Here is an 18,541-nt window from a genome sequence, read left to right on the forward strand (position 1 = left end):
ATATGTGTGCATGCTTCATGATTATTTACTTCACCATGTATTCTCAATAGCAGAAATCTAGTGCTTAGTACATTTTTTGATAATTTTTTTATGTGTTTGTTTATTTGTTTTTTGAGATAGAGTGTCACTCTGTCACACTGGGTAGAGTGCTGTGGCATCATCTTAGTTCACAGCAACCTCAGACTCTTGGGCCTTGAGTAATCCTCATATCTCAGCCTCCAGAGTAGCTGGGACTACAGTTGTGTATGACAATGCCCAGCTAATTTTTCTATTTTTAGTAAAGACAGGTTCTCGCTCTTGCTCAGGCTGGTCTTGAACTACTGAGCTCAAGCAATCCATCTTTCTCAGCCTTCCACAATGCTAGGATTATAGGCGTAGGCCATTGCTCTGGCCCTTTTTTGGGTAAATTTTATTCGATGAAAGGATGCATGTTTATTCCATGTATTCTTTGTAAAAATAAATAAATCTGATGTAGTAAATTCAGAGTTACCTTCTATTCCAAACAATATTCCATGCTCTGCACTCTTCACATTCTACTGAAAGCGTTCACTCTGTCAATCTCAGCAGTCTAAAATTTCGTAAGGGTTCTCTCCAAAGATGTCTTTTTCAAGAAGGTTTTACTACATTTAAATATGTATGCCTTAGAAATAAATTAAATATTCTTATGAACATAAATTTCCTTCAGAGATGTATTTATTCTTCCTTATGACATACTCAGATTTTAATTGTTCCTGCTCTCTGCATTCTGCAAGAACTTTGGGAATATATTTAGTCCAAAATTCCTCATCTGACTCCATGACATGCTTGTTTTAGAGAAAAGACATGGGGACCTGTGTTAGTTTGGCACTTATGGTTTTTAAATTAACATTTGAAAATCCATACATCAGAAATATTAATAAATATTACTTATTAATTATTATTAATATTACATATTAATTATTAATAAGTACAAGTGAAAAAAGCAGATAATATGAGAGTGATAGGCCTGTATTTCCTCTTTGTGATTATTGCTTAAAGCTGAGTTGCAGCTGTTCCTTGTGGATAGTTTGTGTTCTACCGAGTTAGCCACAGTGTTCCGCACTTCTTTCTGTTTTAGATTTTATTAGTTTCACTCAACTATAGTCCTGCCTAGCTCCTGTAAATATTTAAAGTTTGGGGAATATGGATGCAAAACATTCTTCATAGCTTAAGGTTGCCAATTATTATTGGCTTAGGGCATAGATACAATTTTTATGTACCACTATCCATTTGTAATCTGTTCATTACAGGTGTGAAAATTAATACACAATGAGTTACAAATATCGCCATCTATATTTTAACTAAATTATATTGCGTGTTTCAATTTTTCTCTCTTGTGAAACATGGAGTTATAATAGAAACACAGGATTTCACAGTATATTCAAGTTTACTATAATGCAAAACTTGCCTAAGCTACCTTGAGTATTACTAGATGTATGTGGTAGCTCAGATGTACTAGATGTATTTGGCAACTCAATATTGATGTACCACAACCAAATATGATGAAATCCTATGGAGAGATGAGAGTTGTATTGAAAACTGAATGTTTACCAACTAATCCGATTATTTTGTAGCCTATTAAAAACTGACAAAAGAGTGAATCTGGAAATGTTGCTATAGTAGTCATCTAAATAATGATGCCAGTCCAACTGGGCAGGGAGATACCATTTAGATTTTAAACGAGTAGTCTGTTTAGGAGAGTTGCTTGTTTTAAGAGAAAAGAGGCCAGTTTGTTTTAAAGTAAATTTAAACTTATTAGGATTTACATTCTTACTGTCTGCTATTTGATTAAAAGCAAAGTCATCAAACATAAATATATCGGTAAAGATGTACATTATTTTATAGCTTTATTTCTTAGTAAGTATTTAATTTCTTAGTTAAACACTACGAGGCCATGGTGTTTATAAGAGGTTGAGGGATAGAAGTTTCGCTAAGACTCAAAACTGTGGGAGAGCTCCAAATGAATATGGGAGCCATCAAGAAGAATAATAAAGGAAATCTTAAAACTCCAGTCTCAGGACCTCTATAGTTCGATTTCCCAATTATCTGAAGACAGTGCCTATTTCTTCGGAGAGTGCCACAGGGAGCCTTTCATCTGCCATGCCATCTTTGATACAGGATGAGATTATGGACAGTACTGAAAGAACATAATCAATATGCAGGCCAACCATAGATTTAAAAAAAATATATGATCTCAGTTCATGCTACCACTCTGTGGAGAGCTCTGTAAAAGAGAGAACAAAGAATATAGTTCTTAGCATTCAAAAACATAGTTCGCTTTATGTAGTATAACCCTGTCTGAACACATTTGTGCTTTTAATGCTTTGCAAAGGTAGCTCATCAAAAAATAGCACAAAGACACTGAATGTGACAATATGTTTGCTCCCTGGTTGGAGCCTTGATTATACGCAACGAGGGTCTGCTGCAAGTGCTATCCTGCCATCCAGCTTTTTCTTTTTGACAGCAGGATACCAGATATGTGGGAGCAATAAACATAAAGATAATGCTAATATTTCTCTCCCCTGAAATAGATGCAAAAAGGCTCTGTGAAAATTCTTCCATATCCTAATTCATACATACCGTTATTTAACATTTTCTCTCCAAAGATAGTCTCATTCTCTTTAATTGATTGCATATTTTCATCTTTTAGAACAGGACAAAAATTCCACAGAATTATATTTCTTGAGATTCTTGTAGGATTTGGAAACAAGAGAGTCCTACTCTTTTTCTTTTCCTCGAGCTTTTAATAATTTCCAAATCATCACCTTGTAGTTAAAGAAGCTGTCCATTGCTTCACTGATCTACCCAGGTTTCCTTGTTGCCACGTACCCTGGTTCTTAGTGCTGGTAAAGTACAATTATATGTAATTAGAGAAGGTGATTTTATACATACACGAGTCTTTTTTTTTTTTTTTGAGTGAAGAGAGTTTAACAAGTTCAAACATCTGCTGTTTTATTTAAAGCTAACAATGACAAAAATGGGTGTTTCTGCTGTTTGCTAATAACCTACTAAATACAGCAAGAGACTAATTGTCAAAAAAAGTAAAGATTGTTTCTAATATAAGAACATAAAAAATCAATAGCTTAAAGCATTTCATTTTCTGTTTTATAGTAAATTGTGTTTGAAGGAAAGATGTATATGATAAAATAGGACAAATTTTGATGTGAATTTTTTCTACTGCAAATACAAGGCAGAGGATGTTAACACAGAAAAACTCTTCAGAGCAATTTTCAAAACATTTATGTTTGCTGGTAACCAAGGAAGAAGTTAATCTGGATTGACATGATTCCCCCATCATTTTCTCTCTCTCTCTTTTTTTTTTTTTTTTTTTTTTTTTGCAGTTTTTGGCCAGGGCTGGGTTTGAACCTGCCACCTCCAGCATATGAGCAGGCGCCCTACTCCTTTGAGCCACAGGCACCACCCAATTCCTCATTAATTTTTTAAACAAATTTGAATAAGATGTCTTGTCAGTTTTACGCTTGATAACATTTCCATACTCAGTATCAACATACTGCCCTGCCAAATACTTCTTTAGAGCAATTACGTCCACATATACTTTAATGTGAAGGTATGAATTCTATAAATATTCATCTTTAATCATTTTTAAAATTGGTCTCACTATATTGTAGTAGGGGTCAGAGCAAAATGATCACGTGTAAAATAGTAATAAAATCTGTATGTCCTACTTACTGTACACACTCAGACGAGAAGGGTGTAGACAGTTTCCTGGTGTTTAGAGTAGGTTGATAAACATGGCAGAATTGACGTGGGTTTTGTAGTGGCACCAAGAAACAGAAATGAGGTTTGCACTGAGGAGGACAGGAATGGGTGTACTAAGAAAAATGGGCTCTGTGTCTAAAAGATATTTCAGATCTACCTGATCAACGATTTCAGCATCTAAAACACGTGTTAAAGGAATTCTGAAGGTATTTAAAAATATAGTAAAGGAATTAGTAGCTGAACCCCCATCGTGTTTCATTAGGCACTACAGAAGTGAAACAAGGCAATAGCCATAATGGGTCCTGGATTATCTTATAGCATGATCACATAAATTCACAATAATAGGAATGGAAAGGTGGGATTTGGACAATTTATGGTATTGGAAACATAGTGTGATTTACATCTAACGAGAGGTAGCATGGCGTCAATGTTAAGAACTCAGACTTTAGAATAGATGGCCTGTGGCTGCGGCTGCCACTTAACTACCTACGTGAACTTGGGCAAATAATAGAAGTTTTTCTTGCCCTAGGATTTTTCTTTCCTGTATACATTGGATTATAACAACACCTATCTCATAGAGCTGTCAAGAGAATTAATGATTTTATATTTGCACGGTATTTAGAATCGTGCATGGATTATATAAAGGCACCACCATAAGTAAGCACATATTATTACTTATATATAAGCATAAAGTTTACATTTATTATTTTATTATTTAGTTCTACCATATTATATGTAATTTGAGAAACTACCATTAAATGCAAACTATTCTTCTAATGTCAGGAAATAATGAAATTTTGAGTTAATAAACTCAGGCTCAGTCGTGCATTAGTTGTCTTCATCAATTACATCAGAATGGTGAAAGTAAAATTTAAAATGAAAATAGTATAATTTAGTAAATTGCAGTTATAAAAGAGTGCATTTGAAGAACAAGTGGAATATAGTAGGGTACTTTGATCCTTATCTTTCCAGAATTTGTCACAGGATTTATTGAGAAAGACAAGAACTATATATGTGTCATTAATACCTTGTAGAGTGATTTGCAGTTGTGTATGTTGCACTGGGACTAGATGGAGAAATGAAGGCCAAACGGAAGAATTTCTAGAGAGGAAGAGTTTGTCAAATGCTAAAAGACATTTATACAATTAGGAGTGTTTGAACTAGAACAGGCTGCAATTAAGAGACAGTGATTCCTTTCTCCCAGGAGACACACCAGGAAGGCTGGAGGACTGTTATGAGATAATATTGTGAAGGGAAATTCAACTTTTATATAGAGTGCTGATACAGGTAATTTAAAAGTATATTTTAAAATGATTCATTATTTCATGAATGGATATAGTGGCCACCCTGTAATGCAAGTAGTGAAGCTTTAAAAAGTATTTAATTGACAAATAAACATTGAATATGTTCCCCCTGTACAACCTAATGATTTGATACATATATACATTGTGTGACGATTCCCACATTCAAATTAACACAATCTATCCCCATCCGCACTGTACATTGGATCCCTGGAACTTGTTCATCTTACAACAGAAAGCTTGCATGCTTTCAGCAGCATCTCTCCCTTTACCCCACCATCCTCTTGCCCCAGGCAAGCAGTTATACTGCTTACTTCTATCAATACCTGATTTTTATTATTATCTTTAAATCAGGACTCCAGGAATTATATTAGGAGGAAGAAAGAATGATCAAAATAAAATGTAAAAGATAGAGGATTATCATGTGGTAATACAGGAAAAACAATCTTACATGTGTGTACATGTCTATACATGTATGTATATATGGATAAACAGAATGCTATATGTATACAGTTATTATATTATTAATACAGTGTTATATGTCAGAAAAAATAATTTTAGTAATTGAAATATAAGCATTTTGTAATGCTCCCATTTTGTAAAGAAAATTCAGAATTCTTACAGGCAATATTACATTTCCAGGCAAGGAGTAATTCAATTACTTTAATGGAGCAACCACCTTACATGCAAAGTTCCTCTTAAATTTCAGAAAGAAAATGTAATAGAGCATGTTTTATTTGGGTTGTTTCTATTAGGTTTGCAACTGAGAGGCAGAATTTAGATGGCCTCCAGTGTCATAAAAGGAGAAGTTGAAAATGATGAAAACGAAATCCTTCTGCACAGTTCTAAAATCAGTGTGACTTTGTGTGACTAAGTGCTGACCTCATAAGATTGCTCCAAGAAGTAGACAAGAGCTGAATGCTTATAGTTTAGTGTTCGACATTAGTTATTATTAGTAATGAACTTACATGGTAAATACTGGGTCTTGACATATAGTTTAGTCTTTAATTTCTGTGATTAATGTTAGGACTCAAAGAAGACAGACTCCTTGCCTCTGTGATTCTAATGTACATACTGCTGCTTTATGGAATCACAAGGAAGGGACTAAAATGAAGGAAAAGTGAATTTTCTAATTTTCTGTCTTTATCAGCTTTTGATAGAGCAGCATATTTTACCTAAATATACCTAATATGAATGTTAATTTCTCAATTTAAAGTGTTAATTCTGGGTGCATGTGAATGTGATTAAAGAACTGAGAGATTACTGAACTGTTTGTTAAAAGACCTATTCTTGGGTTTAAGATAGGATCGTTCAACACATGTAGGTGGTACCCTCTAGTGGCTACAACATACACTGTCCTGGTAATAGAGTTAAAATATGCAATGGGCACTTTTTTTTTTCACTGCACTTTCAGGGGACTTCAGTGGTTGAGTTTCAAAACATCCTTATTTTAGATGATTAAAAAGAAAAGCCCCATTATGGCATACAACTTTTCCACCCTCCAATTAACACAGAAAGGTGGGACATCTCAGTGTGTACCTAGGCTGCTGGAGTTCAAGGCATGATAGTTCTTGTAGTCAACAAGTAAGTGATACAGTGATCCATTAAGAAACCTGGGCATGCAAAAGTACAAGTAGAAACCCCATGGTAAATTACCATCTCAAAAAAATAAGAGTGCACACTTGTAAAACTCGTATTCAATAGGGTACAAAGCGTTTCTCATTTGATCCTAACAGCAACCCTGAGACAGTAGACAGATCTGAAGCCATTATCTCACAGGAGGGAACGAAGAATCAATGAAGTTAGACTCAGGATTAATCATCTAATATATAACGTAATATGACCAGACCTACAATCTAGGTGTTTTGGGCCCTAGTTCAAGTATCACCCCTCTGCCACCTTGTCTTTCCTCTTTGTGACTCTATTGTAGTATTAAGGTTACAGAGCCACCAAGTTGCACACTCTCTGGGTAGGAAATCATCTTAGAAATCATAGGTATAAACATATGCGTGCACCTCGAATATAATTGTGTACTCACATCATTATACAAACTGGAGACCACGTATACATCAAACTAATATTTAGTATAGAAAATGGGAAAATAACATTTGATCAGTTGATAATTTCCTTTCAACACGACAATATTGAAGTATCTACTTTTTTTAAAAAATCACATTTTCTTTAAAAGGCATATTTGTACATATAATATATGTCTATTTATACTCTCCTTTTAATGTATATACATATATATGCACACTTATATATACTCATGGTAGTCCTCAAATTTAAATTCTAGAATTTAAAGTTTTGAAAATAAAAATAGTTACATGAGTAGATGATGTAGATACAATTATTGCATTTTAAAAATGAATCATCTAACTCAGCAAAAATACTTTCTAAAATAAATTCTAAACTATCTCATAAGGCTGTTCCAAAAATTTTAATGAATACATTTAATATTAGTATCAAAAGAAGCAGATCGAAAGACTAATGTCAAAACTGAACATACATTGTTTGTGCTGTGTGTATAATAGCACAAGTTGAAGAACAATTTTCACGTATAATTCCCTGTAGGAGTTGAACATTTTTCATAAAACATATGAAATATCCACTTGTTTCACAATCTGATATAAAATTAAACATCATCAATAGAAATGTACTTAAATTTAGAACAGGTGATCAGTGATGGAAAATTTATCATGCCTAACAATCTCAATGTAATTTTGCATAGAAATTTATATCAATAAAGATGTAAACGTACCGAAGTATTTATTTTGTTTAAAAGATGACAAAAATTGTATGTCAATCTTTTTAATAAAAAATGGCTACATACTTTCACAGTCAATTTTTTAATGGAAAACTATTCAGAATCAAGGATTCAGATTTAGATGATTTTTATTGTCGTATTCTTCCATTTCAAAAGTCTATATGTTATAGAAAAATTAGAACAAGAATATAAGCAAGATGTAATATCCGTGATGTCCTCATAAAAGTGTCACACGATTGACAAATGTGCATGTTTAGAAATGTAAAATTAATTACAAATTATTGACACATCATATGTATTATTAAAATCACCATGCTAATTATTATCCTTTATGGAAACTTATTTTCAGAACAGTTTGTTATTTCTTAATATTAACCCTCAAACAAGTAACTTTAGTACTGCTAGTTTTTTAGTAGTTTTGTAATTCACGGCTCATAGTGGTGAGAAAATAAGAGCGATTTCCTCAATTTTTCCATGAAAGTATGTGTTTCTGGCCATTCCTATGATCAAATATTTTGCTGCGTGTTTATGATTTGTATGAAGTTTAAATACATTAACAAACACTCCATAAAATCCCCAAAAGTAGAATTACTTTAATTCTTTCCATTAAAAAGAAATATTGTCCAGTTTCTAATATAATTTCTTAACATTTAAAACCCTGCTCTTGATTTATATGAGTTTAAACTGAAGTTTAAACATAAAATTGTACAAAAGTGGATAAGATGTATTAAAAACAAAACTTGCATAAAGCATTATTACCATTAATGCCTAGGAAAACATGTTTGATCCTTCAATGAAATGAGTAAGTAATATGTAAATTTTAGGAAAGGTCAAGGCTATGTTAATTTATGCAGCCTTCCATGATTTCAAGGCCGTGTATTAGAAAGCTTTAGATGAAACATTCTCTGACCAAAATAAGTGCACTGTCTTCCCAGCTGGCTAGAGCAATTAAGAATCAATGTTTATATAAGTATTCAACTTTTCCTTAACCTTTTCTAGAGTGCTGACCATAAACTGGCAGTTTATCTTGGGATGCCTTTTTGTATACTGACTGCAAGGAAAAAGCCTTTCTGATACAGCCAATTAAATCAGGGGCTACAGTGAGTGCATGTATGTAAATACAACAGTAGAAGAGACACTTCATTTTACGTATAAATATTTTAAAATCAGGACAACTGAAGTTTTTTGTAAAAGAAAATCAACTTAGCGATTCCCAGAAATCTTTGACCGAAAACCCATGCGTTCTTTATGATTAAATGTTCATATACCACTCAGTATTATGGCTTTTAAAGTATGTATTTTTAATTTTTTTTTATTTTTTGTTCTCCTTAATTTATATTCTTGTGAAAAGGAGACTACTATAGGTATTGGTACAAACTTCTCCCACCCTCTGCCTCTGTGCTAAGATGCTCCTATTGCATTAATATAAAAGGTCAATCATTTGGTGGGCATCATGTCTTTTAAGAAAATTCCCACACTCAGACGGCTGTCAATGGTAGTGCCAGTGAACCGTTATGCAAAGCCCCCCAAACACTTTGTAAACTCGAATCTTTGAGCACAATAGTAAAGTTCAGTTCTGGAAAAAGATAGTGTACTGAATACACAATGCTCAGCTTTGTCCGTTTGGGGCTTCTGTTGAGGGGGAAGGCTACTTAATCTCCCCGTTTGCCCTGGGGATTCCAACTGTTTTAATGTGTCCTTTTTGAGAGTCTGTGAACTGTAGAATATAGGCTGGTAACAACTTTCTTTGGGGCTTTCCTTGGAAAAGCCCGAGCTGCCAACACAAGAAAGCTGACACAGTGGGGCTAACAAACACAAAGGGGACCTTTAGCTGTTTTTGCAAACTGCCTGGCTCAAGTTGCATGTCATGCCTTGATGAAGGATCTAATTCTTTGGCTCATTTCATAGGAATCTAGCTTGTGTGACAGTGTAGAAACGAGAGCTTCTTCATCAAGTCGGAAAAGAATGGGAAAATTTGATGTAACATCAAAAAGTTTCGTGATACTTAAAGGATTCAGTAATGTAAGATTATTAACTGAATGACACTTAATACCACATTACCAGCCGCCTATGTTGATAATCTATCTTAGGGTCCTTTTGTATTATTTTCTTAAATTGGATGTTTTAGTAAAATGACAGTATTATTTATCCGCTATGATTCATTATTATGAATATACAAAAGGATATACTGCATAGAGAGTATTTTTATTGTTGGGGATTCATTGAGGACACAAGATGTGTCACACACTGAGACCCCAACCCCTCTCTCTCCGTCTCTCTACTCTTCCTTTCCCCCACCCACTTCAATGTGTCTTTGAAAATTTGAAGGTCTCTAAGCAATTGTAGTGAAAATATTATTCAACCTTTTGGAAAATTATTTATCTCATTCAAGTGACTATACCTAAGATGCTAAAAAGGAATTTCATAGCGAGGAGATCTAATTCTTCTACCCATTTAAGCAACCTTCCTACCCCCTGCTTAAATGAATTTACATGAATCAATCCATCAATATACTAGAATTTTGCCATCTGGAAAAGTCACATATTGCCTATGCTTATGTATTTATGACAGTTATTAAAAGTTATATGAGTCATTCATATGTGTGAGTCCAAAATAGAAACCTTAAGAGTAAAGACATAAAGAAGCATTTTTACAAGGATAACACCTAATAAGTTTCATAATATTAGATGCATTATAAATTCAGAATAAAATAATCACCGAAAGATGAATTTTTTTTTTCTTTTTTGAGACAGGGTCTTGCTCTGTCACCCAGGTTGGTGTACTGTAATAGGAATCATAGCTCAGGGTAGTCTCAAATGATCCTGCTGCCTCAGCCTCCTGAGCAGGTAGGACAACAGGTGTGTGCCATCATACCCAGCTACATTGTAATATTTTTTGTTGAGATAGAGTCTCACTGTGTTCCTCATGTTGGTTTCAAATCCCTGAACTCAAGCAATCCTCCCACCTTGGCCACCCAAAGTGCTGGGATTACTGGTGTGAACTACCACAACTGACCAAGATGAATTTTCTTAAAATGAAAAAAAAAAGTTCTCTGTAAGAGTTTTAGATTAATGGAGTGAAATAGAAGAAATATAATGTAGTAATTTTCCTAATGGATAAAGGAAAAGAGTCTTGAGCCTCATAGTGTGAATCTAAATCCCCAATCCCAGTTCATATGGACAGAAATCCCGTTAGTTGTGGTTTTGCTTGGCCCACCCTCAGACTTCCCTTCACCAGCTTCCTACTTCCATACATCTTGGTTCATTGCATACTGACTTGTATGGTCTGGTGAGAGGTAGATTGAACTTGTTTTTAAATTCCCTGGGAAAGATACTTCCCTACTCCCGAGTAGTGTATCATTTCACCGCCACACAGCTGACTGCTAATGAGGCTTTTAGGAATGCCTCATATACAAATTGGAGAAATACCCCTAACTTACTTTGAGTGATTAAAAAATGATCGTTCATGAGTCTTGACCAGGAAAGAGTTGGTAATGGATGTGAAGGGGGGAAAGAAATGGAAGAGTTTAAGATAGTTGATTCTTAGGCAGGACATAGAAATGTCATAAAGGAAATAACATTTCAATGTTATTTTCAAATGAGGTGGTTAATGAAGTCTTTTTTTGGGAAATGATTTGTTGTGCTCTCTCTCCCTCTGATGGTAGATTCTACATTGATCTATCTCTAACCACCACATTTTCCTACTTGGGAATTGCAAGTAAAATGGTCCAGAGACCAGTTTATGCCTGAAAGGATAACAACTCAGGGCCAAACAAAAATAAACCATCAACCATAATCTTTTTAGCACTATGCTCAAACAAGTTGATTTCATTCTTAACTGAAAATTTCTCACTGGGGAATGGTAGGAACTGTAGCCCAATCCACGTTAACTTCAATGCTCAAATGTATTCTACATGGGCCCATTAGCAGCAAAGTAAGCTACTTTAAAAGACAGTAAGAGAATTCAACTGTGCAACTGAAAGACTCTAATTCACAAGTATTGCCCAGTTCGATAATAAAGAAAAATTCTCTCAGGGTTCTTATCTAGAGTGACAGATATCTTTAAAGGGAACTAACTAAACAAAAATTATTCTTGAAGGGAATTTCAATGATGGGTTTGAACCAAACTCTGGGAATTTATTTGACTTTTACAGAGGAATATTTTGCTGCCATGAATCTTTCCTCAGCTTACTCTAATGCCAACACAAGGCTGGAGAATTTCAGCATTTTTTACCTTGAAAGCTTGAGCTTTAAACTATTATTAATTTGATTGCCCTGGCTGACTAGAAGCAAAGTCTAATATCTTTAACATGTCTAGATTATTATGAGGTAGTCTATTGTCTGAAAGCACAGACAGTTGCTGGATTAAATTCTTTCCCATGTATTCATTGTGTGACAATGGGTGAGTCATTTAATCTGTCTTTAAGTTATCTTATTTGTAAAATGAGGATAATAAAATTTACCAAATTTTTGTGAAGGTTAACGCTACCTAAAATTTTGTGAGTGCGTTCTACATGCCAGGAATTTTTTGAAATGCTATTTATACATTTTTGGAACAAATTTATGCTGTTAGGTACTATTCTTATAGTTTAGATGTTTTAAATAATTGGCCCAAGGTTACATGATTATGTACTTGTAGATCTGGGTTTTGAGCCCAAGAATTGAGATTCCAGAATCCATATTTTTATGTACCACCTTGGACTGTTTGCATAAGAAAACAAGTATAAATTTCCAAGACAGTGTCTGGCAAATAACAGGGTTCAGTAGAAGTCACCTATCAAGATTCTGATTAGAAAAATACGAAAAACCTGCAATCCTGCTGAAATGAGATAGGAGAGGGACGTGTTTATTAATTTATCTTCTAGTAAAAGAAAAAGTCAATATCAAACATCGTAAAAATGGTAAATTAATTTACATCTAATATTAAATATCCTCAATATGAAGATATTTATTTATAGCAAAAATATCATTTACCAATATTTTTATACTTTACTTAGAAATATCAGATTGAGATATATTTTTCCATGAAACTAGGAAGCACTGTTGGAAATGTACCAATTGCGCGTTATTGAATAATACAGCATTAACAAAAGCATAAACACTAGTAATTCAATAAAACTTTTCAGATTCGATATCCTATTAGCCGTATATTTGAACAAAATGAGCACTTAACTCACTGATATAATTTGAGAGCTTAGAATGAAACAATGTCTCATTTATTTAATTTTAACGCTTCTGAACATTTCTATTTGAAGCATTTACCCTGATAGGATCATTACCAGGTATCTCAATCCACAAAAATTTAGAAACACTGATCTGCATGACTGGAACGTGATGAGTCGTGTTGATTTAATGTATGTTGTTAGGGCATAGGTACATTTTAGCTTCCCCTGACTTCATGAACTGAGAGTCAGCTGAAAAGGCTGATAGGCAAGGTTTTGCAGTGTGGAAACAATTTTTTTTTTTTTTCAAACAAGTAGAATTAAAAGGAGAGAACGAGGAGAAATTCTCCCTGATTTGAGATGGAATACTTAAGGGAGGGATGAACTCTTGCGGGCCTATCACTGCCACGTTGTTTTTATCAACAGCACTAAAACGGTGGACAGCACCTTTTTCTTGATTCAGAGGATGATGGCAATTGTGTTTTTTGTGGCTAGAAAGTAGCGAAATGCAATATACAGCCTGTGGAAATAACTTCTCACTATAAGTTTCAGCAAATTGATTAGTTAACGGCAAATGAGTGGAGTGAATGAATCTTCTCTATAACTAAAGCCATATCTAAAGCCATAACTAAAGCCATAACGGCAAATGAGTGGAGTGAATGAATCTTCTCTATAACTAAAGCCAATTAATAATGTTAATTATTAAGTGAAGAAGAAAACTTTCTAACTAATATATTTATTGATGTAATCATTACACAAATAGCCATTGAGTGCCCATTATCAGGTAGGCTGATAGGTAGACAGCGAGAATACAAGGACCACAGAATATTTTTGTAGCCCTTTACAGGTTTAAAATTAGCAAGTTAGCAAATGGAGTTTTCTCCTGCATAAACCGCTATTTGGAATTTCATCTAGGTACAAAAAACAAGTTTTACAGGCAAAGTTATCCTACAAAGCTGCTGAGAATTAAAGGTCGTACTGCTAATGTGGGCAACCATGACCATGCTGCAGTTCTGCAAGATAAAAATTTGATTCAATTCAGAGTCCTCTTGCCATTTTCTTGAGTACATGCCATGGTGCAAATTAAACTCCTCATAACTTTCCCCCTTACATGCGCCAAAATACCTAAAAGAAAGTTCATTCGTCCTCTGGATCCTAATAAGTAGTGAAATTTTGTGGCACTATTTGCTGAGTGTTTCAAATGCTCTGTGAAAGGACCATGTGACTTTTCAGATTCCTATAGTAGAGCTATGGCTGTCTCTTCTCACTATAACAGGAGTTTGTAAGATTTAAGTACTTTTCAAAACACTTCATATATTGAGTCAAAGACTAAATATTAAACCCGTTTTTAGATGAAAGGCAAGAACACAGATTGATAAAAAAAAAACACATCAAATTAAAAAACAGAATAATGACTATGATGGTTGATTCAACCAACATAATGGATAGAACTTCAATGTGTTAAAGTTGACCTGTCAAATAGGGATTTACTCATAGCTATCTTTAGAGTTTTAACAATCTTAGTAGTTTTCTTATGAATTATGTAGAAAAATAAAAGCATATTAAATTAAATATTTAGGAGCACCTGTCATTAAAATTTTTTAAACATTTGAATTTTGAATATAAAAGAATGTACCATTTTATTAACACTAGCCATCTGATTTATTACTAGAGTATAAATTTTGCATTTCTACTACAGTACAAGAAATATATTAAGCAGTTCTCCCACAAAGAGCTTGACAAATTTTTACTGCAGGGTTGCCACTAGAGGGTGATCACTAGGAAATGCAGCGACAGCTTCCTGCATGCTAGAGGAAAACAGAACAAGGAAACCTCATTTCTGTAGCATCAGACTTCCACCTCTTCCTTACTAACATATGTTTTAATATACATGGGAAGAAGCAGTCTTTTACTTTTCTAGGCATATATATCAAAACATATTTAAGAATGAATTCTTTCCGTAGGCAACAATTAACAATGTTTTGTCACAATGAACGTTAAACGGACTCCATGAGGTCTTTTTACCCCGTACCGTTTATAGGAAGGAACGTTTTGGGAACTGGTGTTCTAACATATTTCCTATAGGTTTGCAAGAATTTTGAAAAGAATGTGCTGAATAACTCCCTAAAATTATTGAACCTTTCGATGTGTAACTTTATAATTTCTGCAGTTGCCAGGGACATTGTTAGGAATTGTGAAATAATCACATTTAATGACTGTGCATTAAATTTTCTTGAAAAGTGTAGTTCATTATTTTGAGAAACAGGAGAGTTGATGCACATTAAAGCATAGAGGAAATTCCAGGCATTTCTCTCCAGGAGAACTCGGACACACAGCTCTTTATTTAAAAACCGAAAAACGAATAGCAAGTTAAAGAAGGCAAAAGGATTTTCTTCAATTTTAATCATAAATGTCCATTTTAGAAATTACAGTGTCTTTATATAAACCTAAAGTGTATTGATTTAATATGAATAGCACCGACTTCTAGATTATTTCTTGCTACTAATTTCAAAATTGTTAAAATTTCTTAATGATATAGAGGCAAGTTTCCAAACCTTTAATGATGATTATGAAAATATAATGACCTTATCCAATTCTTTCTCTCTAAGTGATGAGATTTATTTCAGCATGCCCACCCGCCTTCCTTTCTTCCTTCCTTCCCTCCCTCCCTCCCTCCCTCCCTCCCTCCTCCCTCCCTCCCTCCCTCCTCTCTCCTCCCCTCTCTTCTTTCCTTTCTGAAATTATCAAGTAGAAACGGATGCTAAAGAAAGCTGGTGATTCTCCAATTGTAAATGACTAATAACAAAAAGTAGGAGGCAAATTGAGGGAAAATTTTAAGGAAAAATATCATTGGGTTGGAAAAAATAAGTGCAATAAAGAGAGTTTGAGTAACATAACTCATTTTAATCCACCCCAGACAATACCGACAATTGTTCATTAAGTACTGATACACTGTTGAAATGAGTCTTTCTAAAGACTTGTTAATTAAGTGGACATTGTTGTGATTTCCTGGTACCAAGGGCATCCTTATTTACATATGTTTAAAACTTATTTACTTCAATTGTTGGTGGGAGTTCAACAATTTTGGAAAGGAAAAAGGTTCTTTCTGTCGCCTTCTGTCCTGGTGAACAATAGCATCACAATACTAAACCCACCTAGTGTTCATGACTGTTGTGTTCAATTTCACAGTAAATTTGGTCTGTTTCTCAGGGGGCAAGACTTAATTCTGGTGATAATTTGATATGGGAAAACACTCTGTGGCATTCATATCTGCTATGTGATCCATGTATAACACAATAACTTTTAAATTGACTTAGAATTATTATTCATTATAAATATACACCATCTTGCTAAATTGGATAGGATTAATTTTACTTACAAAAACAATGTATAGTTTAAGCTACTATCTTAAGGTCACTTTGCTTTTTTCTTATGGCCTCTTTGGACTATAACTTGGGACAGCAAAAATACCAGAATGTAGAATGACTTAAAACTTGTTTTAAAGTTATTTAGAAGTTAAATTTTAACTGAGTTCACATTTTCAACAAATACAAATTCTAAAGCAGTATTTTTAAAACATGCGAGTTTATATCATCTATATGGGACTGTTAGATTTAATTACTTTTAAAATAAACACAGTGAGGACATCGTAAAGAGAGTGGAGTAAATAAAGGTAGGGGGCATGTGTTTAACTCCAATTAACATGATTTACTTAACAACAAAAGGATCTTTCTTTTGCCATCAGCAGCACACTCACTATTCTGAGAAATGTTAGTGATATCTAATGGCTGTTATTTTTTCCTCTTTCCTTTGTGGAGAAAAATTATCTGTCTTATAATTAATAATAACCAATTATCAATGAAAACTAATAGTATTGCAGGATTATTTTTAGGAATGCTTATGGTAAGACTAATATTTTGATTTGTTTAGATTAATGTGGGTGTGTTTTCATTTTGCAGTGACTTAGCTTGTGGAACAAGTGGAACAAAATAGAGAAATCAATTAGGCAAGATTGGGAGAAATTAGAGGGAAATAATTAAATATAGAATTGAACTATAGCGTGATTCATTTATTTTCTAAATTAAAACTCTCAGAAAATTTTATTCCTCATTTTTATTGATGTTGATTTTATTTTATTTTAAATATAATTTCTTGCATAAAAGGCAAAACTATTCATCCCCCAGTTCACAAAAGAGAACACATATCGTGATGAAAAAACCCTACACTTCACCTACATTTCCTTTTAAAATTTTTACTGAGATAGAGAAGGATCAAAAGAACAAATCTATTGGGCAGTGCCTGTGGCTCAAAGGAGAAAGGTGCAGCCCCCATATGCCAGAGATGGCAGGTTCAAACCCAGCCGCGGCCAAAAAGAACAAGTTTATCAAGGAACAGAAGTTCATAGTTTTTTTTCTTTTTTCCCCTAGACATCTAATTTTGAGAAGTCCTTCAGACATCTATATGGAGATGGTAACTAGGCAGTGGGATACACTACTGGTCTATATTGGGGACAGGTCTGGAGTATAAACATAAAATTGACAATTATAAGATAAAAATGATATTTTTAAGAATTATACTTTTATTATTTGGATAAATAAAATTTCATTTATGTTGTACTAGAACATTTTCCAAATTTCTTAAAATGATTTTTAAATTTTTATAATTTTATATATCATTACTTTTCATTATTATAGGAACAAAATAGTTGTATATATTTACACTAAGAATTTTACTCCACTCAAATTCTTGAACTCAAGAGATCCCTTTGCCTCAGCCTCCTGAGAAGCTGGACCCACCAGCACACCCAGCTAGTTTTTTCTACTTTGGGTAGAGACAGGGTCTTGGTTTTGTTCACGCTGGTCTTGACCTCCTGAGCTCAAGCAATCCACCCACCTGTTCCCCAGAATGCTAGGCAGACAGGCATGAGCCCCTGTGCCCGGCCTCTACTCCATTCTATCCTTTCTATCCTCAATTGCTTCCTTTTAAATTCCACCTATTATAATAATGGAAGCCCACAGTTGTGTGCCACCAGCCATATATCAAGGATAGAGAAGTTGGGAAAATTACAGAAAAATATTTAGGAGGTTAACACTGTTTGGATATGGGAGGTAGTAACAGAGAAGCGAAATCAAAGCACACAGGGGACATGACTTCTGGCAGAGGAGAAAAGAAGGTTGCTGTTCAAGGAGGAGAAGCAGTTGGGGGTCAGTCCTTGAATGTCTCCCCAGGCTGTGGGGGCCCTGCCCCCTCACAGCCCATACTCCACATTCACTAAAATGCAAGTAATAAGTCCATGCTGATATGAAGGTTTAGTAAAACTTGACAGGATAATTATTCAGGGAATAATATTTTATTACCTGACATTTTTAAGGAATGAAGTATATGATAAAAATAGAAAAATAGATTAAATTTAAATGAGCTTCATTATTATTTTAAATTTTTTTTACAATGTATCCTCTTAGTGCCTGCCCTCAGAATATTCTCTTCTTCTTCTTCTTTTTTTTTTTTTTTTTCAGACAGAGCCTCAAGCTCTCACTGTGGGTAGAGTGCCGTAGCATCACAGCTCATAGCAAC

The 18,541-nt window shown here is 34.1% G+C and overlaps 1 protein-coding gene across 1 annotated transcript in view; it reads right to left on the minus strand.

Moving 5' to 3' along the window:
- Positions 1–18,541, minus strand: part of ROBO1 (roundabout guidance receptor 1) — a 952,396-nt gene that overhangs the window by 445,837 nt on the left and 488,018 nt on the right. The gene's annotated exons all lie outside the window — the stretch shown is intronic.

The sequence above is a fragment of the Otolemur garnettii genome, unplaced genomic scaffold, assembly GCF_000181295.1.
Source record: "Otolemur garnettii isolate 467f Iridium unplaced genomic scaffold, OtoGar3 scaffold00009, whole genome shotgun sequence".
NCBI lineage: Eukaryota > Metazoa > Chordata > Mammalia > Primates > Galagidae > Otolemur > Otolemur garnettii.